The following is a 26954-nucleotide window of genomic DNA, read 5'->3' as shown; positions in this document are numbered from 1 at the left end:
CCTGAAGTCCCTTTGAAAGCTAGCTTCTACAGTGGTGCCTGATACCTGGTTCCCTGTGCTTGTGTTTATTCTTGTCTCTGTTTCCCTAGGACTCAACCATTTAAAAGCCTAACCTGCATCCCGCCTCTTTCCTGAAACCTTTCCCAGCCATTCCTGACCCAGTTGATCCCATCTGTCTGTAAATTATTTCACCCATGTGTTAGCATTTAATTATGTGCCATCCCTCTCAGTGAGACCCCATAGAGAGTCTTGAGGGATAATTGACTGTGTAATAATTGAGGGATAATTGAGTGAATTCTTTATTAGTACACCCTTTGTATTTGAGCTGCCTTCTCTTTTGTCACTTATTGACTGGCAGTTCCTCCTGCACCAGCCTCACCAGATCCTAGTAGTTTGTGAATACCTCAGGGCTAGTTCTTATCAGGGTCCTTCCTGTGGTGTTTCCCTTTGCGTGTTATCAGATAACCCTTCCAAAGGGAGGGGTTGATGAAATCTCTTTGTGGAAACTCCAAGATAATAACACTAAGGAAGTCTACCACAGTATCATTACTTCAACAACCTGGTGACAGGAGATGTGTACACTTTGTTGTTTCATGAAATTTACAACAGGGTCCTTACTCTCTTACATCAAAAGAGATTAAGGTCAAAAGACTAAGTGAGGAGGGTAAGGTTGTTTATGGGAGGTCGTGTACCTCTGACCTAGATTCTGTGAATTTACATTCACCCATCCCTGAAAGTGTTCCCGTTTGCATGTGTAGTGGTATATTTATATCACATGATCCATAATTCCCTCCCTCAGTGGCAATTAGTAGCTCAGGTCATGTTTATGACAGTAAAATTACATGGTGTGTGCTTTTGCTGCAGCAAAGGTTTCTCTGAGGTCTGGAGAGAAATTAGACCAAGAGGACTGGACACTTCACTGAGAGTCCTGCCTTCTCTTCTTATTGGACAGCAGTCTACTCACCTATCGCTTTCTCAATGAGGGGATTTTTTGTCTTTCATTTCCCCTACCATGGGTCCATGCTAATGTCCGCATATATTTATCTGTGCATCCAATGGCTGTTCTTTTAAAAAGAGACACCCAAGGACGGGCTTCCTTACTGATTTCCAGGATTCTAATCTTCATTGTCTAAGCTGGTGATTTCCAACCCTGGTTGCTGGTTAGAATCACCTGCAGCATGTTTAAAACCTACCAATGCCCGTGCCTTATCCTCAGAGAGTCTGATTGGATTGGTGTATGGTATGGCCCAGGCATTGGTAGTTTAAAAAAGCTTCCACATAAAATAGTCATTTTACAGTGGATAAACCTTAGCCAAGTGTTCAAAGTTAACATCATCAGTAAGGAGCGATATCGATATCATTGGCCTGATATGATGGACTGAGAAGGCACAGCATCCCTTCTGTGGTATTCTTGCAAAAGTGCATCACCTAAGTTTAATCATGAGGAAATGTTAGATAAGCCCAAACTGAGGGTCATTCTACAAAGTGGCCATCATTCTTCAAAAATATTAAGATCCTGAAGATAAATTCTGAAGAACTGGCCCTCATTAAAGAGACTGAGGAGAAAAAAAACAGCTAAATGTATTGTCCAGTCCTGGATTGGATCCTAGTTTAGACAAAGGACATTAGTGGGGAGGTCAATGAAATTTGAACAAGATCTGTAGATTAGTTCATTGTATTCTATCAATGATAATTCATTGATTTTGATAATGATACTGAGGTTATCTACAGCATTAATGTTTGAGGAAGTTGAGCGAAGGGTATAGGGGGACTTTGAGTATTTTTGGAACATTTTGAATGTCTGAAATTAGGTTAAAATGAAAAGTTAAAAGAAGAAAAGACAGAAGTTCCCAGGTAATTTATGAGTTGCCAGAGTTGAGAACCACTTCCCTAAGTGATCTTGCCTAATACTCTTAGAGGAATCTTCCTGAAAATGCTCTTTTGTCCTGTTCCTGACCTTCCTAGAGTGTTCCAGTGACTGCTGTCATCTTCAGGATGAAGTTCAAATTCCTTAGGCTGCCATTCCAAGACCCTGTAGCATGGCCCCAATAGTTCCCTTCATCTATGTAGTAAGTCCTGAACCTGCATTTTACTCTCTGATGTCTGGGTTTGTTCTAATTATTTTCCTTCTCTCTATAATACCCTTACCCTTGTGGGGAATCAGAATTGACCACCCGATAATGTGTCTCTTTGGCATGAGGATTATTTTGGACTGGTTACTTTTAAGAACTGCTGACATGGGAAAAGCTCTGAAAAGTAGAACTTACCCTTTGAAAGAGATATTTATTCACATTTCTGAGGGAAATCTCCACCTGTAAAGATATCTCCCTCTCTGTACCAGAAAGAAGGGGGATGTCCTTATCCCTAGAAACTCTTAATGTGGAAGGCAAGGACTTAAATCTGCATAATAACCTTACTCTTGTTTACTGTGCTTTTCTGGTAATCTCCTGTAACTGACTTCCCCCACCCCCACATCTTCCTTTGTCTTTAGGTGAAGATAGTATTTAAGGGAACAGCCTCTGCCATTTTGGCGAGTTACCCAGTTTCTTGGGTTTCTCCTGTGTGTACATGTTACAAAGGTTTGTTTGATTTTCTCCTGTTATTTTGTCTCATGTCAATTTAATTCATAGCCCAGCCAGAAGGACCGAGAGGGTAGAGGATTTGTCTTCCTCCCCTACAGTTGTCAGCTTGGATGAGATAAAACTTCACTGGCTGGACCTTGAACGCTCCTGGACTACCGTGGCTGAAAGATCTGGGACCCCTGACAAGAGTCAGCAGGAGGTAAAAGTTCTTACCACATCAGTCTCCTGGATGTCTGCCTGCATTGTCCAATGGAAGCAAGAGTAGTGAGTTTTTTTGTTTTTCTAAATTTAGATTAGCAGGAGAAAATATTAGTGAAACTAGCTTCTTGGACTCAGTGACTCTAGGAAATTTGGTTGAGTATTCATTGGTTGCAGATTGTTTTCCTCCAAGAGATAGTATTTTTCTTTGTCTCTGTCTTTTTTTGTCATTCATCATAAGACATGTGCATCTCTATAAGCCTATTGTTTGGGAATAAGCACTTGAGGTAAAAACTGTTGCTAAGGGCATCTTGGAAGCCAAAAAGACTGAAAATTTGGTGGACACAGGTTAAGCTGTTAAGAGCCACTGGGGCACTCACTACCTCAAGAAGTCTCCATCATCAAGTAATATGTTGGTCACAGAATGGGGCAAATGACACAGGTCTCCACACCAACTTCAAGAAAATGTCAGTGCAGTGACAAGTTACTCTCTAAAGCACACACGATCCCCAACCCTGCAGCTCCTCTCTCCTGGGTATTAACTTGGTGTAAGAGAACAAATGCTTAGATAAAGCTGTTAGTGTGCATCAGATGAGGCTTTTCTTTTGTATTGTTCTGTGTCTTTGGAACTTGGCTTTGTGAACTTTTTGGTCTGTGCCATCTGGAGGATGCATGTACCACATGCATCTTGGTGGCCAATCGAGTAGACTGGGATTCCAGGACACACTCTCTTTATCTGGCTGTGTCGGCTCTCAGAGGAGTTTGTCACAAGGGGTCCCCATTGCTTTCATTAGGGGCCTTTGTCATCTCAACCTTCGTTGCTTGTTGTGCAATGAAGGCCTTTGCTTTCTTAGACTACTTTTGGGAGTGAACTTTCTGGATGTCTTTTGGGGATGCCTCTTGCATTCATGGTTAAGCTTATTGGTATGAGTTGCTGTTAAGATCCTGCTCATCAATGTGGGCAGACGATGATTGTTTAAATTGGAAAAACTTCTAAATTGGGGAAAAAAATATGAGACCTCTCATCATAATTTTTATTGGTACCTATGAAAAGGCCAAATTAAAAAGGAAATACAAAGGAAATAATGACTAGCCTTGAGACCCTGACTCAGGTTTCAATTAAATTGAGAATATGTAAAAGTATAAGTGTTGATAAGATTATGAAGGTTGGAATATTTGAGCTGATTTTATATGAAGAGGTTATATCAACTTTGCTTGAGGGTGTTCTAAAAGGTCTTACTGAGAATACTTCCCCTATCCAAAATTACAAGATCAAGACCTGTTGATAAGGTCCTAATGAAAACTATGATTAGAGGTGTAAGAGTTGATGGAATTCAAAAAAAATTTTGTAGAAAAACTGATGTATTTCTGGGCTTTATATGAAGTGATTGTATTTCAGATTGTATTGTGGGGATACACATTGTGTCTCACTGGGGAAAGAGAATATTTCCTATACCTAATTGTAAGACAGCGTATAAATTGGCCCTTCAGTGTTCTGTTTTGTTTTGTTTTGTTTTTTTGGTGAGGAAGATTGGCCCAGAGCTAACATCCACTGCCAATCTTCTTCTTTTTGCTTGAGGAAGATTGTTACTGAGCTGACATCTGTGCCAGTCTTCCTCTATTTTTTGCATGTGGGACGCTGCCACAGCATGGCTTGTAGACTTGTGTATAGGTCTGCACCTGGGATCCCAACCCCTGAACCCTGGGCTGTTGGAAGCAGAATGCATGGACTTAACCACTATGCCACTGGGCCAACCCCCAGACAGTGTTAATTAAACTCACCAAAAGGAAGTCAGTAAGGTTGCCTGAGCCCACACACTATGAGATAAAAACTAGAGGCTAATATCAGGTGCTAATAAAAAAGAATAATAAAAGCTTTCCCCCCAAGGTAAATTGATCTGGGGTTAAATTGTACACTTAGAAAGTGGGCCTTTGTTAAATGTTTTGTGCAGACTTTTAAAGGTGTGATACATTGTCCTGAAAGTTTTAGAGCATGCAAATCTTTGATTCATCTCTCAAGTTAAAAATTTCCCTGATAGAAAGAAGCAGTTGGAAGGGTGTAGCTGGAGGGATGGGTCAGACTCTTTTGTCAGACTGTAGTCCAGTTCTTTGGGGGACTGGAAGCAATGGTCTTTGTCTTACAAATCTCTGCAAGGCTGGAGGTATAGTTCTTGAAAGCAGTTCACCTGTCTTTTGCCGATCCCAAAGCCTCCCTTGTTCCTCAAAAGGCTCCTAGATATTGATTGAGACAGATGATTGAGACATTAGAAACAGTTAAGGCAAATATGCCCCAGAAACTCCATCTTCAAGAAAACTTGACTACTTTCTGTGTGCCTTTATGATGCCGATTTTCTGCTGCCATCTTTTCTAGGATCTGAGAGCCATTCTTTGAAATACAAATGTTTCTCATAAACTAGTGAGTTTTGTGTTTAACCTGATTCATAACAAAAATTTAACATCTTTGTCTGTTTCTACCTGTGTGGTTATGTGTGTATATATGTGTGTTATATATGTGTGATATTTTATCTCCGGATGGTATGACCAAAATTAAGAGCTGTATTTAATTGACTTAAAGTAAGCACTTACATGTAATTCAAGTTAACATGATATGTGACAAGAGATTTTCACATGTTGATATATATGGGGTAACTATTCAGGTTCAAAACTGATTCAACTTAAACCAAAAGCCTGACTTATGACCTGTCAAACATACATTGTGTGTTCCACATATAAAGTAGAGGAAGAGCCAGTCTTCCACAGCAAAAAGAGGAGGATTGGCAACAGTTAGCTCAGGGCTAATCTTCCTCAGGAAAAAAAAAAAGAATTATAGCTAATTTTGTCTAATATCTCATGAAGTTTTCATGGGTAATATAAACACAATTATTGGGAACAAAAGATTTAGATGTAAATGAGATAGTTTAAACTTTCATCAATAATTATATTTTATGTCATGTATTTAATAACTTCCAAAATCTCTTTAGTAATTTGAAACTTTGAAGTTTTGCTCAATCAAATGATGGAAAATTCATTGAATATCTACATTATTTCTAAATAAGATAAAATATTAGACATTAATTACTAAATATAAGTATACCTAGTTTTGTATTATTACAGAGAAACTAAGTTTGGGTTTATTGAAAAACATGCCTTGTGTTGTATTAAAAGGTTGTACTATAAAGTAACGTGTTTCTAAAATTATAAAAAGTATTTATAAAGTTTCCAAGCCACAGATTGCTAATGTAAAAGACATTTTATAATTGCTTACTTCATAGTATTTACCTAACAAGTAAGGTTTCTAAGGATTAAAAATTCTAATATGTGATTAAATCTACTAGAAATTAATAAGGAAAATATGTTCATGTTCAAGGAAAGGAAGATATATGTTTTAAGTAAATAAGTTATAAAGAAAGAAAATATTTTTGTTATTTTGTTAAGAAAGATAAATTTGTCCTGAAGTACTAGAAGAAAAAAATAAGGAGGCATGGGACAAATTCTGAATGTAAAAAGAAAGCTATAGAAGATTTGTAAAAGAGGAATTCTAAAAAAGAGTTTTGTATGTGGTCAAATTGGCTAAAATTAAAATGAATTTAATTAAATAAATGAATTTTAATATCAAAATAAACTGGTGCAAAATTATAATCTTTTTCCCTCTCTTAAAAGGATAATTTTCTTAAACATTAATCTGCTCTTGGTCAAGAGATTATTAAAGGTTTCTTTCTCTGAGTAGTCTATCAGAAATGTAGGGCTTTTGTGTTTTATCAAAAACAAATTTCCTATATTGTTTTAATCAGGTCTTTAATCACAGGTGCTAACGTTTTTCTTACAGCTATTAATTGTCTGCATTTGCCTAAACTTCCTTAACTGTCACCATGGTTAAATGCATAACTAAGCATTGTCTCATAGAGACCTGTGATATTGTGTAATTAAATGTTATTGATGTAAGTATTTTAAAAATTGTATAACATTCCAGAAAATTCTAATCTGCCCTGATTGTCAGTCATAGTTCTAATTACTATCTTCATGTGTTGTATGTCACATAAATAACTAAAAGAGAAATAAATAAAATAAATAAAAAGTAAATAACAGAAAAAGAATTAATTACATGGCACTGCAGGAACTGATAAGGATGATTATAATTTTTATGAATTTTGTTTGAAATATTACTATTTTAATCTTTTCTTTTGTACATCTTTCCTTTAAAAAATGAGGCTGATTTTAGAGAGAAAAACTATGTTTCAGTAGAAAATATAACCAACACTTGTGTCTATTAGATTTAAGGATAGGATAGTTTTTTCTTCTTTTCTCTTAAGCTATCTCTGATTTACAGCAATTTGCTGAATTATATCTTTATAAGCAGAACTGACACAATTAGTTTTTCTCCCTGCCTTATCCTTCCAGAATTCAGAAGCTCTCAGTGAGGATTCTTACTTTCATGACAAGATATTTACTTGCTTAAGTTCAATAAGAAACTGTTCTCTTTGTAACAGGAAACACTGGTTATACGACCAAGGCTTTGAATAAAATATCCTGTTTGAGAGACACATGCAAAAACTCAGTTTTGACCAATCAGCTTTAAAGAACTAAGGTTGACTTTATGAAGACAATGAAGTCCCTTGGAAAAACAGCCTGGTGCGTACTTCCAGAGTTCCTGAAAGCTTAACCAGGTGAGTAACGAAGGTACCTTACTGGCAGGTGCAGGAATCTCAAGCAAAGAGAAATTCACCCAAATCTAGAGGCATGGCAGGTGGAATCTTATGGAAAATATTTGACTTGGCTCTTCAATCTCGAGAGCCTTCTTAGCCTTTTTAGCTATTAAAAGTTCAATCTTGGGATTCCTTATGAAAAATTTCAGCAAAGAAAATTTAAAACAGCCTATATGATCAATTGCTATTCTTGCCGTACTTATGTAAATAACTAAGCCAAGTTTACGGAAATTAGATTTATTCTGCCAACAAAGAAGTCTTAATTTGTATATTTTTCCTAAAAAAAAGAGCTGATTTTAGAGAGAAAAACTATGTTTCAGTAGAAAATATAACCAACGTTTGTGTCGATTAGATTTCAGTGCTGTTAATTTTCTTTGAACTTCTATTATTTACCTAAACACTGGACTGGATCCTAAATTCTTCCTGTTTCCTCCAGTACCCAGCTACAACTCTCTAAATGAACATTTCCAACTTTTCTGCCATTTTTGACTAGGAATCATTGAGAACTAAAGTGACCCTTTTTACTGAAGCCCTGCAAAGTGAAGCTGAACAACTCTATATAAACTTGCAAGATCACCACAAGAGCTCACATTCAGACAGTCTTTGTGCCTATTGCTGTGTAAGCTTCTCAGAAAGTTTGCTTGAACACCCAATGACATCATCAGAGACATTTCAAACTGCAAAAGATGCTTCAACCCTGACATCTAGAAACCTTGATTGGCTGCCACATAAACACAGAAACTAGTTTATACTTTGCTGCAGCCATTAACCTTTGTTTTTCTTTGTTTCCCTAAAAATGCCTCTTATTAAATATCTTATTCCTTGCACAATAGACCTAACTTTGTGAACCCACTTGCCATAGCCACTTCCTGCAATGAGACAGAACTATGTAACTGAACAATTTTCAAAACTAAAAGATTAATTCAATGAAATAATGGAACATTTTACCAGCTCAACTTTTAATACATGAAACTTCCAGGGAAGTTTCAGAGGAGGGAGTTACTGGGGCCTGGAACTGTTTTGGGTCGGTTGCTGCAAAATATCTCACAATGACTATTTTGACCTAAACTTACTTAAGACACTCGTTTAACTTAAAGTCTTGACCCTTCTGAAGTTTTATTCCTCCCTGAAAGTAGGAAATAAATCACCTATGTGAAATGTACCCTCCTTATGACGAGAGCTAGAGAATCCAGGGCTGGGAAGACTATAAACAAAAGTCGTTACTTTTACTAATTTACTACCTCAAGCCTAAACTCTGCTAAATTCTTCAGTAATTACATATCCCAAGCCTAAGTTCCTTTTTCCTGTCAAATCCTCACAAATTTAGTGTCTCTTTGCGTAAAAAGATATATAAACTGCCTGCTTTTTTTCACTTTCTAAGCATCATTTTTCAATGATCTGTCAGCAACGTGTTGAGCTGGTTTTTCTCCTGTTAACTTGGTCTGGAGTCAGTTTTATTAGTAGTCTAGCCATAAGAACTCAAGATGGGTAGTGGGAGAATTTCCCACTCTCACACACTCCCACAGGCAAATGAATGGTTCCCTCTCTGTGCTCCCACAGTACACTGAACATACCTCTGTTTATAACATCATGAAATTTCTGTATGGAACTTACTTTTTTCTTTTTAAAAATTAAGATAAAGTATGAAAAAGGAAATAACTATTAATAATATTCCATTTTCCAACCATATTCTAGACTTAATCATTATTTCACATTTTGGCATACTTCTTCCAGTCTCTTTTTGTGGGTGGCAGACTGTAACCTCCTGGAATGCAAAGACTACATACATGTTTTTCCTGTTCTTACAGTCCTTGAGGCCATATGTCCAAAACAGCTCTCACTGGGTTAAAATGAAGGTATCAGCACGATGGTGTTCCTTCTGGAGGTTCAAGGGGAAAATTGCTTCCTTACCTGATACAGTTTCTAGAGGCAACCTGCACTATTTGTTTCACAGCCCCCTCCCATATTCAAAGCCAATGAGGGCTGGTGGAGTCTTACTCATGCTGCATGATTCTAAAGCTGAGTTTTCTGAATCCCTCTTTCGCTTATAAGGACCGTTGTGATTACACTTGGTCCAGTTGGTTCATCTGGGATACTCTTATCATCTCAAAATGCTTAACATCACCACATCTGCAAAGTCCCTCTTGCCATATAAACTAACATTCACAGGTTCCAGGGATCAGGATGTGGATATTTTGGAGAGTCCATTCTTCTGCCTGCCACAGGTACCTTTTCTAAACTTTACCCACAACAAAAGTTTGCTTTTCCTTCCTTCTTTTTCGCTTGTCTACTGATACAGAGGCAAGAGCACAAGCTTTGAGGTGAAACACACTAGCTCTGTCATTAGCTGGCTGGCTGACCCTGGACCAGTCCCTTCACTTCCCTTAGCATTTTTCCCCATCTGTAATGCAGGTTAACTGTTACTACTTTTGGAAATGACCAGCAAAACCATAAGTTAAGATACAAAAGAAATGAGGCTGGCTGGGAAGATGGTGGCATAGGAGGACTCTGAACTAACCTCCTCCAATTGACACAAGAAATTTAAAAATATCCTTGGAACCATTACCCCTTAGAGAGAACTGAAAACTGGATAAAAAGAGCCCCACAACAAGGGATAGTGCTTAATTAGGTGAAAGAGTCAGAACTACATTTCTGGAATGGAAAAAGCCACATTCAAGCCATGGCATTTCATGACTGAGAGCAATCTTAAGGCACAAAGTGTTCCCTGCAGGAGCAAGAGATCTGAGCAGGAGAACTGTGCCACAATGAGCAGCATTTGAACTCAGTACAACCAAGACAAGTGTCATAATATCTGCCTTTGCTGGCTGTTAAAAAAATGGGGCACAGCCCCAGAAGGGCTATTGGACATAAGAGAAAGAAAAGCCTCTTACGGGACCCATGCACAAATTCACCCATTTTGGAAAGCAATCTAAAATCACCAGAAAGAAAGGTATGCATTCCTTTGGTGAAAAGAGACTCATTTGATAGGCTCTGGGCACATCTCAGTGAGAGGTGAGACCTCCCCAGGCTGGGACCACCTCTCCAGGAACTGAGACATTGGCAGCAGCCATTATTTTGATCCAGTACAGGCAACCAACACAGACACTGGAAGATGCCATTGGAGTTCTTGCCCTGGCCTGTTAGTGCAGGGCTCTCTCCCACTGACTAGAGTGCTGATTTAATCAAGCTCAGCCAGTACAGCCAGACCACCCTAGGGACTGGCTCAACTCAATATCAAGCCCTTGGGCAACTTGTGAACACATATACGCAGGGTGTGAGGGATGTCTGCAGCAGGGAAAGAGGGTCTGCCTATGTCATGCCAGGCATACGTGAGGGTCAGTGAGTGTGCAAGGGGCAGGACTGCATTGGTGGAGTGAGAGGGGCCTCTGCAGTGGGGAAATTAGGTCTGCTTCATTGTCTTGGGGAGTGCACACAGGGAAGGAATGTATTGATGGGTTGTGTGGGCCTGCAGGTGGTGGGGCTTGCCAGCTGCAAACCTGTGCTTCTCAAACAGCCACCTAGAGGAGTGTTTCCACTTTCTAATGCCTGAAAAGATTGTGTGCTTCCATGCCTGGGGCCAGCACCATCCAGCTTCAATCCTGAGAGAACGGACAACAGCCTTGCAGGCCAGAGACCTAAAGAAATTATAAGCCCCTGAGCCTAGCAACAAGCCACACTGAGGGCCTACTCACTTAACATAGAAACTGCAACAAGAATGTGCTATTACTCCTTTCAGCTAATTGTGCTGTTACTTCTCATGCCTGATAAAGTGACTGAAGTGACAATAGAATCTATACACAGCTAAGCATTACAACCAGCCAGCTAGGGGAACACCCTAACCTCCTTGTGCCCTTGAAGCAAGTGAAATGCTGCCACAACAGAAGAACAGACATAGCCCACACAGAGGACACTCCTGGAAGATGTAAAACTGCTGACATGAGGGAAGCACACTACTGGGTCTCATAAAGCATCATTTACATAAGCCCACCTCTCCAAGATCAGGAGATTTAGCTGATCTACCTAATACATAAATATAAACAAAGAGTAAGAGGCACAATGAAGAGACAAACACATATTTTCCAAATAAGAGAACAGGACAAATCCTCAAAAAAAGCACTAAACAAAGCAGAGGTAAACAATCTTATGAAGAGTACAAACTAATAGTTATAAGGATGCTCACAGATCTTGGGAGAAGAATGGATGAATTAAGTGAGAACTTCAACAAAGAATTGGAAAATATAAAAAGAACCAATCAGAAATGGAGACTATAACACTGGAAGTGAAAAATTCAGTAGAGGGAATCAATAGCAGAGTAGATGATACAAAAGAAAAGATCACTGAGCTGGATGAAAGACCAGAGGAAATCAAGCTGAACAGATAAAAGAAAAAAGAATTAAAAACAATGAGAACAGTCTAAGGGAACTCTGGGACAACATCAAGCACACTAACATCCATATTATAGGTGTCCCAAAAGGAGACTAGAAAGACAAAGGGGCATAGAATCTATTTGAAGATATAATAGCTGAAAACTTTCCTAACCTAAGGAAAGAAACAGACATCCAGGTACAGGAAGCACAGAGAGCACCTAAAAGGGGTAACGCTAAGGGGCCCACAAAAAGACACATTATAATTAAAATGTCAAAAATTAAGAGAAAGAGAGAATTCTAAAAGCTGGAAGAGAAAGAAAACAAGTCTCAAACAGAGGAAACCCTGGAGGCTATCACCAGACTACTCAGCAGAAAGGTTACAGGGTAGAATAGAGTGGCTTGATATATTTGAAGTGCTGAAAGGAAAACACCTACAGCCAAGAATACTCTGCCTGGCAAGGTTATCATTCAGAATGGAAGGAGAGATAAAGAGTTTTCCAGACAAGCAAAAATGAAAGGAAGTTTTCCTGAAGAAACCAGCCACATGAGAAGTGCTAAAGGGATTTAAGTGGAAAAGAGATGACCACAAATAGGAATAAGAAAATTATCAAAAAAAGACCAATAAAATCAGTGGTGAAGGTGAATATACAGTAAAAGTACTAGATCAACAACCTATGAAACTAATATGAATGTTAAAAGACAAAAATAATACTCAAATTATCTATTTCCATGATAAGAGGATAATGCATACACATGCACAAAAAAGAGGTTACAAATGATATCAAAAACATAAAATGTGGAAGGAAGGAAGTAAAAGAGTAGAGTTTTTAGCAAGAGGTCAAATGTAAGAGACCATGAACATAATATACATTGCTATATAAGTACATTATTAAATATGGACCTCACGGTAATCACACACCAGAAACCTATAACAAATAAACGAAAAAAGTAACATAAAGGAACCAAAAGGTAATACTGAAGAAAGCCATTAAACCACAATGGAAGAGAACAAGAGAAGAAGAAAGAAACAGAGAATTACTAAAACACCCAGAAAAAAGTAACAAAATGGCAATAAGTACATACTTATCAATAGCTACTTTAAATGTTAATCAACTAAATGCTTCAGTCAAAAGACATTGGATGGCTGATTGGGTAAAAATACAAGACCCATATATATATACATATATATATATATAACATATATATATATATGCTGCATACAAGAGAAACACTTCAGATCTAAAGATACTCAGAAAATGAAAGTGAAAGAATGGAAAAAGATATTCCATGCAAATGACAATGAAAAAGAAAGCTGGGGTACCAATAAGTATATCAGAAAAAATAGACTTTTAAACAAAAACTGTAACAAGGGACAAAGAAAGGCACTACGTACTGTTAAAGGAAATAATCCAAGAAGAGGACATAACACTTGTAAATATCTCTGCACCCAACATAGGAACACCTAAATATATAAAGCAATTATTAACAGACATAAAAAGAGACATAGTAACACAATAATTGTAAGGGACTTTACCACTCCACTTTCATCACTGGATAGATTATCCAAAGAGAAGATCAGTATTGAAACATGGGCCTTAAATGACACATTAGACCAAATGGACTTAGTAGATATATACAGAACATTCCATCCAAAAACCACAGAATACACATTCCTTTTGAATGTACATGGAACATTCTCCAGGATAGATCACATATTAGGCCACAAAATAAGTCACAATAAATTTAAAATGAATGAAATACTACCAAGCATTTTTTCAGATCACAGTGGTAAGAAACTAGAAATGAACTGTAGGAATACAATTGGTAAAGTCACACATATGTGGAGATTAAACAAAATGCCACTGAACAATAATTTGGTCAAAAAAAGAAATCAGGGGCCAGCCTGATGGTGCAGCGGTTAAATGCACACATTCCACTTCAGCAGACTAGGGTTCACTGGTTCGGATCCCAAGTGCAGACATGGCACTGCTTGGCAAGCCATGCTGTGGTAGGTATCCCACATATAAAATAGAGGAAGATGGGCACGGATGTTATCTCAGGGCCAGTCTTCTTCAGCAAAAAGAGGAGGATTGGTGGCAGATGTTAGCTTGGGGCTAATCTTCCTCAAAAAAAAAAAAAATCAAGGGAGAAATCAAAACCTACCTGGGGGGCCAGCCCTGTGGCCAAGTGGTTAAGTTCACATGCTCCACTGTGGCGGCCCAGGGTTTCGCTGGTTCAGATCCTGGGTGTGGACATGGCACCACTCATCAGACCACATTGAGGTGGCGTCCCACATGGCACAATTAGAAGGACATGCAGCTAAGATATACAACTATGTAGCAGGGTGATTTGGCGAGATAAAGCAGAAACAAAAACAAAAACAAAAACAAAAACAAAAACCTACCTGGAGACAAATGAAAATGAGAATATGACATGCCACAAGTTTTTAGAAAGAGCAAAAGTGGTTCTAAGAGGTGAGTTTATAGCAATACAGGCGTACCTCAACAGACAAGAAAAATCTCAAATAACAATCTAACAATGCACCAAAAAGAATTGGAAAAAGAATAGCAAACAAACCCCAAAATCAGTAGAAGAAAGGAAATAATAAAAATCAGAGCAGAAATAAATGAAATAGAGACTGAAAAAACAATAGAAAGGATCAGTGAAACTACCAGCTGGTTCTTTGAGAAGATAAACAAAATTGACAAAGCTTTAGCTAGACTCACCAAGAAAAAGGAGAGAAGGGTCAAATAAATAAAATCAGAAGGAGGAGAAATTACAATGGAGACCTCAGAAATACAACAAATTATAAGAGAATACTATGAAAAGGTATATGCCAACAAATTGGATAATCTAGAAGAAATGGATAAATTCTTAAGATCATACAAACTTCCAAAACTGGATCAAGGAGAAATAGAGAATTTGAATAGATCAATCACCAATGAGGAGATTGAAAGAGTAAGCAAAAAACTCCAAAAATCGAAATCCGGGACCAGATGGTTTCCTTGGTGAATTCTATGAAATATTCAAAGGACATTTAATACCTGTCCTTCTCCAAATCTTCCAAAAAAGTGAAGTGGAGGGGAAGCTTCCTAACTCATTCTATGAGGCCAACGTTACCCTGATACCAAAATGAGACAATGACAACACAAAAAAAGAAAATTACACGAGAGCAGTTCTTAAAGGATTTGATGGAGGAGAGCAGGCAGGGATCACCTTCAGAGCAGGCTGCCAGTGGTATCATGGCGACCCGGAAGCCCTCCTCCCTGAAGAACATGAAACTGATGATGACTCTTCTGAAATGTTGGACTTAAGTGAGTAGGCAAGAAGACACCATTGGTGGAATCGAGTGTTTGTCTATAATTTCAAACCTATGGTAGAAAAAATACTCAGTAGCCACTCAGATTATTATGGGTGGAGTGACTGACTGGTGTGTGGGGTTTTTGTTCCAGAAGGTTGAAAAGCTTGCAGCAACTGCAGTAGACGGTGGCTTTCTTCTCATTCAGATTGCCAGTCTCAGTGGCTATGTGCAGATCGACTGGAAGAGAGGTGAAAAAGATGTAAACAAAGCAAAAAGACATTTAAGAAATGAGCAAATAAAGCAGCACCAGAATTCAACAAGATAATTGAAGAAGCAACAGAATTTGTTAAACAAAACATTGTGATATCCAGTGGATTTGTGGTAGGCTTTTGGCTAGGACTTACATCTTAAGGATATGGATGTTCCATCACAGTGGCGTCTCCTGTGAGAAGAGAAGTGGTGGTGACAAGGTGGTCTCATTACACCCTGCCAGATTCTCCAGACAACAAGAAATAACTAGCTGAACAACTCCAAACTGACACCTTAACATTTTGCCATCTGAAGCTTGGAAAACTAGTATCTGTTGTAAAATAACATATATGTGCACAATAGTATTCCTGAGAAAAACATGGCTTTCACCGTTTTTCAAAAAGGTTCCTTTGTTTACAAATTTGCCCCTAAATATCACCATTGTATGTTGATATGGAAAAAAATCTCTTGGATATATGACCCAGTGAAATACTATCCTTGTTTTATTTAAATAAAATGTCCTTCATTGTGCTTTATAGTAAAGTGCTAATAATTAAAAATTTGTAAAATATCTTCAACATTAGGGCTGAGTTTTTTTAGAGATAAATTTGCAATAAACTGAAGAAATATAATGCCCTTTTGTGGAAGGATTTAGAAATAATAGAATTACTAAAGATATTAAAGTGACTTAATACCAAAAAAGAAAATTACAGACCAATATCACTGATGAACATCAATGCAAAAATCCTCAACAAAGTACTTGCAAATCGACTACAGTAGTACATTAAAAAGATCATCCACCAAGATGAAGTGGGATTTATTCCAGGGATACAGGGGTGGTTCAATATCCATAAATCAATCCACATTGTATGCCACATTAACAAATTGGAAGATAAACATCACGTGATCATCTCAATAGATGCAGAGAAAGCATTTGACAAGATACAGCATCTATTTATGATAAAAATTCTGTATAGGAGCCAGCCCTTTGGCATAGTAGTTAAGTTTGGTGCACCCCACTTCAGTGGCTCAGTTTCATGGGTTCAGATTCTGGGTGCTGACTTACGCCACTTGTCAGCCATGATGTGTCAGTGACCCACATACAAAAAATAAAGGAAGATTGACGCAGATGTTAGCTCACAGCTAATCTTCCTCAAGCAAAAAAAAAAAAAAAAAGAGGAAGATTGGCAACAGATGTTAGCTCAGGGCGACTCTTCCTCAGAAAGAAACCACAGAAAAACTATGAATAAAATGCGTATAGAAGGAAAGTACTTCAACATCATAAAGGTTATATATTGCAAACCCACAGCTAATATCATTCTCAATGGATAGAAACTGAAAGCTATCCCTCTAAGAACAGGAACCAGACAAGGATGACCACTATCACCACTCATATTTAACGTAGTATTGAAAGTCCTAGCCAGAGCAATCAAGTAAGGAAAAGAAATAAAAGGGATCCAGATTAGAAAGGAAGAAGTGAAACTGTCACTATTTGCAGGTAACACGATTTTATATACAAAATACCTTAAAGAATCCACCAAAAAACTTTTAGGAATAGTAAATGAATATGATAAAGTTGCAGCATACAAAATCAAAGTGAAAAAATCTGTTGCATTTCTATACATTAACAATGAAGTAGCAGAAAGACAAATTAAGATACAATCCCATTTTATTAATCCCCCAGAACACAATTGCAGCAAAAAGAGTAAAATACCTAAGAATAAATTTAACCAAAGAGGTGACAGACCTGTACGCTAAAGAGTATAAAACATTGTTGAAAGAAAGTGAAAAAGACAGAAAGAAATGGAAAGATATTCCGTGATCTTTGATTGGAAAAATTAACAGAGTTAAAATGTCCTTAATTCCTAAAGTAATCTACAGGTTCAATGCAATCCCTACCATAGTTCCAATGACGTTTTTCACAGAAATAGAACAAAGAATACTAAAACTTAGATGGAACAACAAAAGACCCCAAATAGCCAAAGCAATCTTGATAAAAAAGAACAAAGCGGGAAGTATCGTACTCCCTGAGTTCAAAATACACTACAAAGATATTCTAATCAAAACACCATGATACTGGCACAAAAACAGACACACAAGTTGATGGAACAGACTCTAGAGCCCAGAAATAAACCCACACATATATGGACAGCTAATTTTCGACAAGGGGGCTGAGAACATACAACAGAGAAAGGAAAGTCTCTTCAATAAGCGGTGTTGGGAAAACTGGCGAGCCACATGCAAAAGAATGAAAATAGACCGTTGTCTTATACCATACACAAATATTAACTCAAAATCAGTTAAAGATTTGAATGTAAGACCTGAAACCATGGAATTTGTAGAAGAAAACATAGGCAGTTTGCTCTTCTACAGCAGTCTTAGCAGCACAGTTTCAAGTACAAAGTCTGACTGGGCAAGGGAAACAACAGAAAAATAAACAAATGGGACTACATTAAACTAAAAACCTTCACAGCAAAGGAAATAATAAACAAAACAAAAAGACAAACAATTGGGAGAAGATACTTGCTAACAACATACCGGTTAAGTGGTTAACATCTGAAATATATTTAAAAATGGGCAAAAGATCTGAAGAGACATTTTTCCCAAGAATATATACAGATGGCCAACAGGAACATGAAAAGATGTTCAACATCACTAATTATTAGGGAAATGCAAATCAAAAATACAATGAGATATCACCTCATGTCCATCAGATCGCTATAATTAACAAGACAAGAAATAAGAAGTGTTGGAAAGGATGTGGAGAAAAGGTCACTGTCATACACTCCTGAGGGGAGTGCAAACTTGTGCAGCCACTATGGAAAACAATATGGAGATTCCTCAAAAAATTAAGAATAGAACTACCATACAATCTAGCTATTCCACTGCTGGGTAATTTATCCAAAGAACATGAAAACACAAGTGCGTAAAGATATGTTCGTCCCATGTTCATTGTGGCATTATTCACACTAGCCAAGACATGGAAACAACTTGGGTGTCCATCAAGAAATGAATGGATAAGAAGATGTGGTACATATACACAATGGAATAGTACCCATCCATAAAAAAAGACGAAATCTTTACATTTGCAACAACATGGGTGGACCTTCAGGGTATTATGCTAAGCAAAATAAGTCAGAGGGAAAAGGTCAAATACTGTATGATCTCATTCATAAATGGAAGATAAGCACAAAAAACAAACAAATAGAGATTGGGTTGGTGGTTACCAGTGGGGAATAGGAGAGAGAGGAGGGTTAAAGGGGTTATTAGTCACATGTGTATGGTGATTGATGTTAATTAGTCTTTGGGTGGTGAACAGGATGTAATCCACACAGAAATTGAAATATGATGATGTACACCTGAAATTTATATAGTGCTATAAAGCAATCTCACCTCTAAAAAAAAGATGCATAAGGTATGACACAGTGCCTGGTATGTGATGAGCCCTCAGTAAACATTCTTTCAATTCTTTCCTTCTGTCATCCCATTTTCTCTCCCTCTTGCCCATTTTCTCCTTCACCTACTTTTTCTTCAGCGAGTTAGTCTAACCTCAGTGTAACCATTTAGCAAAGAAGGCCATGCTACACATTTCCTGTGATTCTGCTTCAGTGCTTCTTGGGACAGAGCCTGATATCCACATAAGGCAGCACACTGTAGTTACATGGAGAGGTCTGTTGCTTTTCAAAAACAGTCCTTTTATGTTCACTTAAAACTTATATATACTTCCTCAAAACTTAGACAAGCCAGTTCCAATTCCGCCCTCTTATTTTATACATTCATTTCCTTAGTTCATCCTTCTTCAGCCTTTCTCTTTACATCTTACAAATAAAGAAAGTACAGAGACAAAAGTAATGCCCAGGCCACAATAGGGAATCCTATTAACAAGATGAATTAGCAAGATGAATGCTATTTGGAAGACATTTCCTGAAGCCTGTTTCTCGGCCTGGCCTTCAGCAAAACCATTGAACTCTAGAACACATTCCCAGAGCCCCAGGGAGAATAATTGTGACAGAAGCCACACACCCTCTGAGTATTTCTCCCTTGGATTAAGACATTTTCCAGAATATTGTTCATAAGTTACTGCTACAAATCCTTCCATTCCTGGAAGTTAAGCCTCCCCCTATCATTTTCATCTCCAGCTGGCCTGCCAGGCCACTACCTAGAAAATGCCTCACCGCCCTGATGACCAGGGCTCACCTTTGCCTAGTCCCAGATTTACAATCGCTCACACTTACTCAGCACTTACGTGTGTCACGCAGTATCCTAGGGGCTGTACATGTAGCTACAGTCTTCACCAAAGAATCCCGTAAATGATATCATCCCCATTTTTATGGATTAAAAAAACTGACAAAGAAGTTAAGTAATTTGCTCAACATCGCACAACTCCATAATTTTGCCTCATCTCCTTCCTAAATAAATGTTAATAATTTAAACTGGGCAGAGGACATCCTAAGAGTTCTGAGGTCTCTTGAATAAAATCGCCTTTCAGAATGATGTTTGCTTCCTCCATTTTGAGAACTTGCCAAACAGTCAGCATTTTGTTTTCCATCTTGCCCTTCACTTAGGCAACTGTGAAGCTGGATACCTGAGGGTTACTGTAAATATTCAGTAAGATTACCCTTGGACCTCGTTATAAAAAGAAGTTAATCTTGTCAATTTTATATTTTCCTGTCAAACCTGAAGGGTAACTCAAGGGTCTCAAGGATTGGTGTGGTTGTTTTACAGAAGAAAGAGGATGCCTTCAAGGATCAACAGATAACAAGCCCCCAGCTGCCCTTGTGGCCCAGAAGTCAGATTGCCCGGGGGCTTATTGGGAGTGAAACAAACATGGATTACCCCTTTCTTTCTCCAAAACTCCTCAATACCAAACCCCTTAGCTTTATGAAACCCCCTACTTTCTTCTCTTGTTAAATCAGATTTGAGAGAACCCATGCAACTGCCTTCTTGTTTTAGGAAATTCAAATAAATCTTTCTCCATCTCCAAGTACTGATGTCTCAGTGTTTGGCTTACTGTGCATCAGGCACACAAACTTGAGATTATGGTGTTCTGTATCTTCTCTTCCCTGACACCACTCACAATTGCACATCTCTCCATAAAAGCTTGCTTTTATGAACTTCTATCTCTTTCAGAGAAGAAACACAGTTCAGGTTCCTTGTTCTCATGAAAAGTCATTTTTACTGAATTGTCAGCTATTTGCAAAGGCTATTCTCTAGCCATAAAAAGAGTGAACTATTTAAATAAAGTGTAACACGAAGGAGTAGAGGAAGGAGAGTTCCTACAATGGTCACAAAGGGGAGGAGACTCCAAATGCAGAAACAGTCACAAGGCACACCCAGAGTTTGTGGCCTTTTAATAATGGCAGCCCCACCTATCTCTTTCCATGCCTGTTGGTATCCTACTTCTTTCTGAGCCTGCCCCTTCCTGGCCTTGTCTTCTTAGACCAATTAATGGCCTGGGCCTGCCAAACAAGATCACCCAGCATTGAGTTTTGTGGGTGGAGGGAGCAGAGAAGGGAGTAAAGTGTTCAGCTTATAGGGGACCTGACTCGCCTGTGTATGTATCATTTGGGCAGGGAATGGATTAGTGAATGGCTGCTCTGCAGGACTCACGGTTTAATGAGTCACACTTCCTCAATGCTGTCTGACAGCAAAGGGTTGGATGTGGGGGGCATCACAGCTTTCTCCATTTAGACATTAGTCTGTCCCTCCTTCTCCCTCTGTTGGGTTACATTCCTCTATCCATAGGTCACTTATTTACTGAGTTGGTTTTGGGGGGATCTGTTGAATTCCTTAAAGCCCCAAGCACTCAATTCAGTTCGAGAGTGTCTGTCATCTTAGTGATGACCAGACACAAATATCTTTTAAAGGCTCTGCAGGAAAGTTGAACAAGAACCTTCACATCACCAACAATCCCTCTAAGTACCACTGAACTACTCACAAGAAGAGAATAGAACTTACAGTCTGCTTGGAACCTTTCTATTTGCACCTCACCTAATGCTCACAATGACCCTTTGACATTGGGTTTACTATCCCTATTTTGCAAACGAGAAACCAAAACTCCAGGAAGTCAATTAACTTGTCCCTTGTCCAAGAACTGGGAAAAGATGGAACCAGGATCCAGACTCACATATTTCTGAATCTAAAGCTCATGTTCTCATGCCACACCATCCTACATACTAGAAATCAAAGAATTGAAAGATGACTGCTTCTAAGCAAAATATTCATAAAAGGCTTCAATGAAGAGACAGGATCTGAAATGGGTCTTAGAATGAAGAATAATTCAGGAGGCTGAACAAGAGGGTGTAGGGGAAGAAGACAAATCCTCTAGCCTCTGTGTCCTTCTGGCTTGGCTATGAATTAAATTCACATGAGACAGAATAACAGGAGAAAATCAAACAAAACTTTGTAACATGTATACATGGAAGAAACCCAAGAAACTGTACAACTCATCAAAATGGTGGAGGCTGTTACCTTAAATACTATCTTCAGGTAAAGACAAAGGAGGATATTTGGTCTGGGGGCAGTAAGTTATGGGAGATTACCAGAAAAGCACAGTAAAGAGGAGTAAGCTTATTATGCAGACTTAAGTCCTTGCTTTCTGCATTGATAAGAGTTTCTAGAGATATGGTCATCCCCCCTTCTTCCTGGTACAGAGAGTGAGATTCCTTTACAGATGGAGATTTCCCTCAGAAATGTAAACATCTCTTACAAAGGGCAAATACTACTTTTCAGGACTTCTCCCATGTCTGCAGCTTTTAAAAGTAAACAGCCCAAAATAATCCTCATGCCAAAGAGACATATTGTAGTGTGGCCAATTCTGATCCCCCACAGTCCTGCCTTTGAAACTTTAAAAATTTTCATAATCCTTTGAAACTTAAAGAAGCTTCATGGGCCAGAAGATGAATGGTAGATTGTTCCATATCATTGAACACAATTCTTAGTCCTGATAACAGATCAGTTCGGTTAAATTCATTTTAGAAGGTGGTGATTCAGGTGGGGCCCAAAGTTAGGCTATATTGTGGAAGCAAGCAATCAGGTATTTAATAAGAAGTATTTCTATGGAAATAAGATGAAACCCAAGGTTGAAGGTTGGAGCAAATTATAAAGCAGTTTCTGAGTTCCGGGACAGCCAGTTAAGATTTCTAGATGTCAGTGTGGAAGCATCCTTTGCAGCTTAAAATGTCTCTGATGATGTCATTAAGTGTTCAGGTATCCTTTTGAGTGACTTACACAACAACAGGAATTCTATCGTGGTGATCTGTCTTAAGTTTATATCAAGTTGTCTGGCTTCAGTTTGCAGGGCTTTAGGAACAAGCGTGGTTTAAGTTCTCAATGATTTCAAATAAAGCGTGATGGGGAAAAAAATTGAAAATGTTAGCTTGGATATTTGTAGTCAGATACTTCATGAGACTAGAAGAATTCAGGATCCAGTCCAGTTTACAAGTAGAAAACAAAAACGTCAAAGACAAGTAACAGAACTAGGATCTAATATCCAAAGATGTGTATTATGGTTTTTACTGAAAGATAGTCTTTCTTTCTAAAATCACCCTCATTCTTACCAAAGATAGCCAAATTAAGACTGATTGGTTTGCAATGTAAGTCTAGTTTCAATAAAATTTGGCCCGATCATTTACATAAGTACAGGAAGAATAGCAATTGCTCATATAGGCTCTTTTAAACTTTCTTTGCTAGAATTTTTTATAAGGAATTCCAGATTGAACTTCAAAAGCCTCTTGATGCCAGACAAAACCTGTAATACCTACAGATTTGGGTGAATTTTTCTCTTCTCGAGTTCCCCCAAATATTTCAAGGTTCCAGGCACCTGCCAGTAAGTGACCTTCATTACTTACCCAGTAATGTTGCTAGGCACCCTGTAAATAAGGTACCAAGCCAACATTTCCAAGTGGCTTTGTTCCATAATGTCCAGTCTTTCTTTCTCAAAAGCTGTCGGTGTCATATCTGACTCAATGCTTATTTCTCTCAAACATGACATTATATTAAAAGCTTTGGTAAAATAACCAATGTTTCCAATTGTGTCCTGTTATAAGGAGGACAGATTCTTATTGAACTTATGAGAATAACTATATTGCCATGAAAATAATAATACTCACTATGAGTTTCCAAATTCTGGATGGATCAAGTAGGACGAAAAAGATAAATGATTCAATTTTTTTTTACAAAGGTATAATTTAGCAAATTTACTATCAGTCATAGTTAGCTTAAGAAAAAAGAGAAAAAGATTTTCTTAAATCTGAAAATAAAGCATTTAAAAATCAGTAATATTGCAAAAATAATAAAGTCGTAAAAATTATAATCATTCTCATCTCTTCACTCAGTCCTGTGTAAACGATTTTTGCTGAATCTTCTTTTAGCAGTTTTATGTGGTCATCAGATTCTCCATTAGAGTTTTGTAATTTCTTACCCAGTTCAGTTTTATAAACTGAAAGTTTGTCAGAAGCCTGTATTTTAGAATGCCTGAGATTACTTTCCATGAATATCTAAAGATGAAAGCATTTGTAAAAGTAGAGTAAAAACAAATGTCTGAAAATGACAAAAAACTTAAAAATTTCAATTGACAAAGAGACATTGAATCCAGTTTTCCATTATGTCTCTTGACTTTGCCTGGTGATTGAGGGTGATAGGCACAGTGATGATTCCCAGAAGTTTGCAAGGTTTTTGTTAAGGCTTATATTATTTGCCCAGTGAAGTGTGTGCCTTGATTACTGGAGTTTGTGGGAGGTACACCCTAGCTGGGAAACATATATTCTAACAGTTTCTTCGTCACTGTGAAGGCGTCAGCTTTGAGGTAAGGAAAGTCTTTAACCCATCTGGAAAACATACATACAACAACAGGAAATTATTATTAACCCATACTGAGAGGCAGTTGAATGAAGTCCAGCTGCAGGTGTTCAAAGAACCCAGAGGGTGAAGTTCTGAGACCTCTAGGGAGAAAATCCTTTTTCCTATTTTGTAGTGAAGGCATAAAAAAAACGAAAAATGAGGTTTTCCTGGGAGCCAGGAAGAATTAAGCAGTCGTCTTGGGTTTCCCATAGCTCTGATTCATTGTTTAATTCACAGCCTTTATTTACTCATCTTAATTTCTCTGATTCAGGAGCACACTGTTGCCATGCTACAAGGTCATCAGGATGGTGAAAAGTCTGGCAATGAGGAATCCTTTTTTGCAGAAGCAGAATAGACTTCAACCACATGTACCACAGTCTTGAAAGATTCTGTTGTTGCTGCCTTTCATAAAAGTCAGCTAGGGCATTTCCCTGCACTCAGATTCAGTCCTTTTAGTGTGGCCCTCAATTTTGATGATAGACAACATTTTATACTAGGGCATATCAGACTTGCAGAAATTTCACGCTATTTCTGGAACTCTTCTAACATATAAAGGTACAACATAAGGAAGGCTTAATGTTACTTCTTATTTGACAGAGCTTCCCATGTAATTTAACATATCAAATAATCCTAATTAGTTTAACATCTCTCTTTTTATAAGGAAACAAAATAAATTCTTTGAAATTTTCAAGGGGTCCTCTAAAAACATCAAAGTTAGTTGAGATTAAAAGATTTTATTTAGAATTTGCTTTTAGGAAGACTGTCAAAAATATCAAAAGGGTTAGATCAAGAGTGACATCAGCCTCATGTGTGAGGAGTCTATTCTTCCCTCAGTCTATCCCCTTGCAATGAAAGTGACATTCATGAACCCACAGAGGACATTCACACAACACAATAGACATCTGAGAGATTCACAAAGCCATATGTCTAAAGTGGGGTTGCTGGATACACCTGGGAGCCAGTGGAAGGTGGTAAGGAGATTTCCTCTCACTCTCTGAACAGCATTAATATAGGGCATGGGACCTCACTGGCAGTGATTGCAGGACACTAAATGGAGAGGGTGGAAAGGGCAGCCATCCATGGGAATGCTTGCACTCTTTGAGTTGCCCCCAGCCTATAGGAATGCTCCACACCAAGGCAGGTAAGGAGTTGCAGGATATTCCACACCAAGCTGAGCAGACCAAGCCAACACACAGTTAGTGCAGAGCAGGGGTGTCGGATTACACACACAATAGGAAGCACCTCTACCCACCTCCCAGCAGGCGCACCAGCTCACCCAGTAAGACAGAACAGGAGATCCCTGCCAGAATGCCTGCACATACATGTGTAAAGCAGCAGCACTGGGCAAACACACATGGGCGCTGTTGGCAAAACTTCCAATGAACGGACACACCTGCCATGGTTGGTAGAGGACTCAGAAGACACAGCTCTTACCCCTGGCAGTGCTGGCAGGTGGGAACTGCCACCAGATGCTACCACTATGTGATAGCAAAAGTCCACCCCATCAACTAGCATGAGGAAGTATATTAACACTCAAGACCAGAAGGAACATGACAAGTACTCAGAAATCAATCCTGAAGTCACAGAAATTTACAATCTAAATGAAAGAGGATTCAAGATAGCTATCATAAGTAAACTAAATGAGTTCCAAGAAAACTCTGAAAGACAGTTTAATCATCTCAGGAAGAAAATTAATGAACAGAGGGAATACTTCACAAGAGATTGAAAGTATAAAAAACACCAGTCAGAAATGTTGGAGATGAAAAACAGAATGTTGGACATAAAGGAAAATCTGGAGTCCTTAAAAAATAGAGCTGACATTGTGGACTAGATAATGAGTAATTTAGAGGACTGAAATATAGAAATGCTGCAGAGGGAGGAGGGGAGAGAAGTAAGACTAAATGGAAATGAAGAAATTTCCCTAGAATATCCACCTTGATTAGGAAACACAACATAAGGACCATAGGTATTACAGAGGGACAAGAGAGGTGATAGGAGCAGAGAGCGTGTTCAAAGAAATAATAGCTGAGAACTTCCAAAACATGTGGACGGAGCTGGAGTTACATGTGTACAAAGCTAATAGAACTCCTAATTTAATCAATGTAAAAAGACCTTCTCCAGGGCATATATTAGTGAAACTGGCAAAAGTCAATGACAAAGAAAAAACATGAAGGGCAGCAAGGCAGAATAAAATAATCTACAATGGAATCCCTATCAGGCTTTCAGCAGATTTTTCATCGGAAAACTTACAGGCTAGGAGAGTGGAATGATATATTCCAAATTCTGAAAGAGAAAAATCTTTCAGCCAAGAATGCTCCATGCTGCGAAAATATCCTTCAGATATGATGGAGAAAGAAAAACTTCCCCAGATAAGCAAAAGCTGTGGGAGTTCATTGCCACAAGAGTCCCCACACAAAGAATGATCAAGAAGGCCTTCATACCTGAAAAGAAAAAGAAAGAGTTAACAAAACATCAAGCAAGGAGATAAATAGAAAAGACAAAATGAGAAAATTGCAGCTCTGTATCAGAACAGGTTAATAAACAATTATAATTGTAAAGATAAAGGGAAGGAAAGTATGGAAAACTCTATATCACTTCACTTTGATCACAAACTGACAAGACAAAATGGAATAAGTTGTGACAACAGTAACTTAGATGGGGAATAGGAAAGGGATGTAACCTGCTTAGAGTAAGGAAATAAGAGACCATGAGA

At 38.2% G+C, this 26954-nt stretch overlaps 1 protein-coding gene and 1 pseudogene across 2 annotated transcripts in view; both read left to right on the top strand.

Moving 5' to 3' along the window:
* Positions 1-26954, top strand: part of LOC103542475 (cell adhesion molecule CEACAM1-like) — a 432471-nt gene that overhangs the window by 312645 nt on the left and 92872 nt on the right. The gene's annotated exons all lie outside the window — the stretch shown is intronic.
* On the top strand, positions 14873-15714 carry LOC139073506 (FUN14 domain-containing protein 1-like; annotated as a pseudogene).

This window comes from Equus przewalskii, chromosome 9 (genome assembly GCF_037783145.1).
Source record: "Equus przewalskii isolate Varuska chromosome 9, EquPr2, whole genome shotgun sequence".
NCBI classification, from domain to species: domain Eukaryota; kingdom Metazoa; phylum Chordata; class Mammalia; order Perissodactyla; family Equidae; genus Equus; species Equus przewalskii.
The sequence above is the reverse complement of the archived record's forward strand: the minus strand, read 5'-3'. Positions and strand labels throughout refer to the sequence as shown.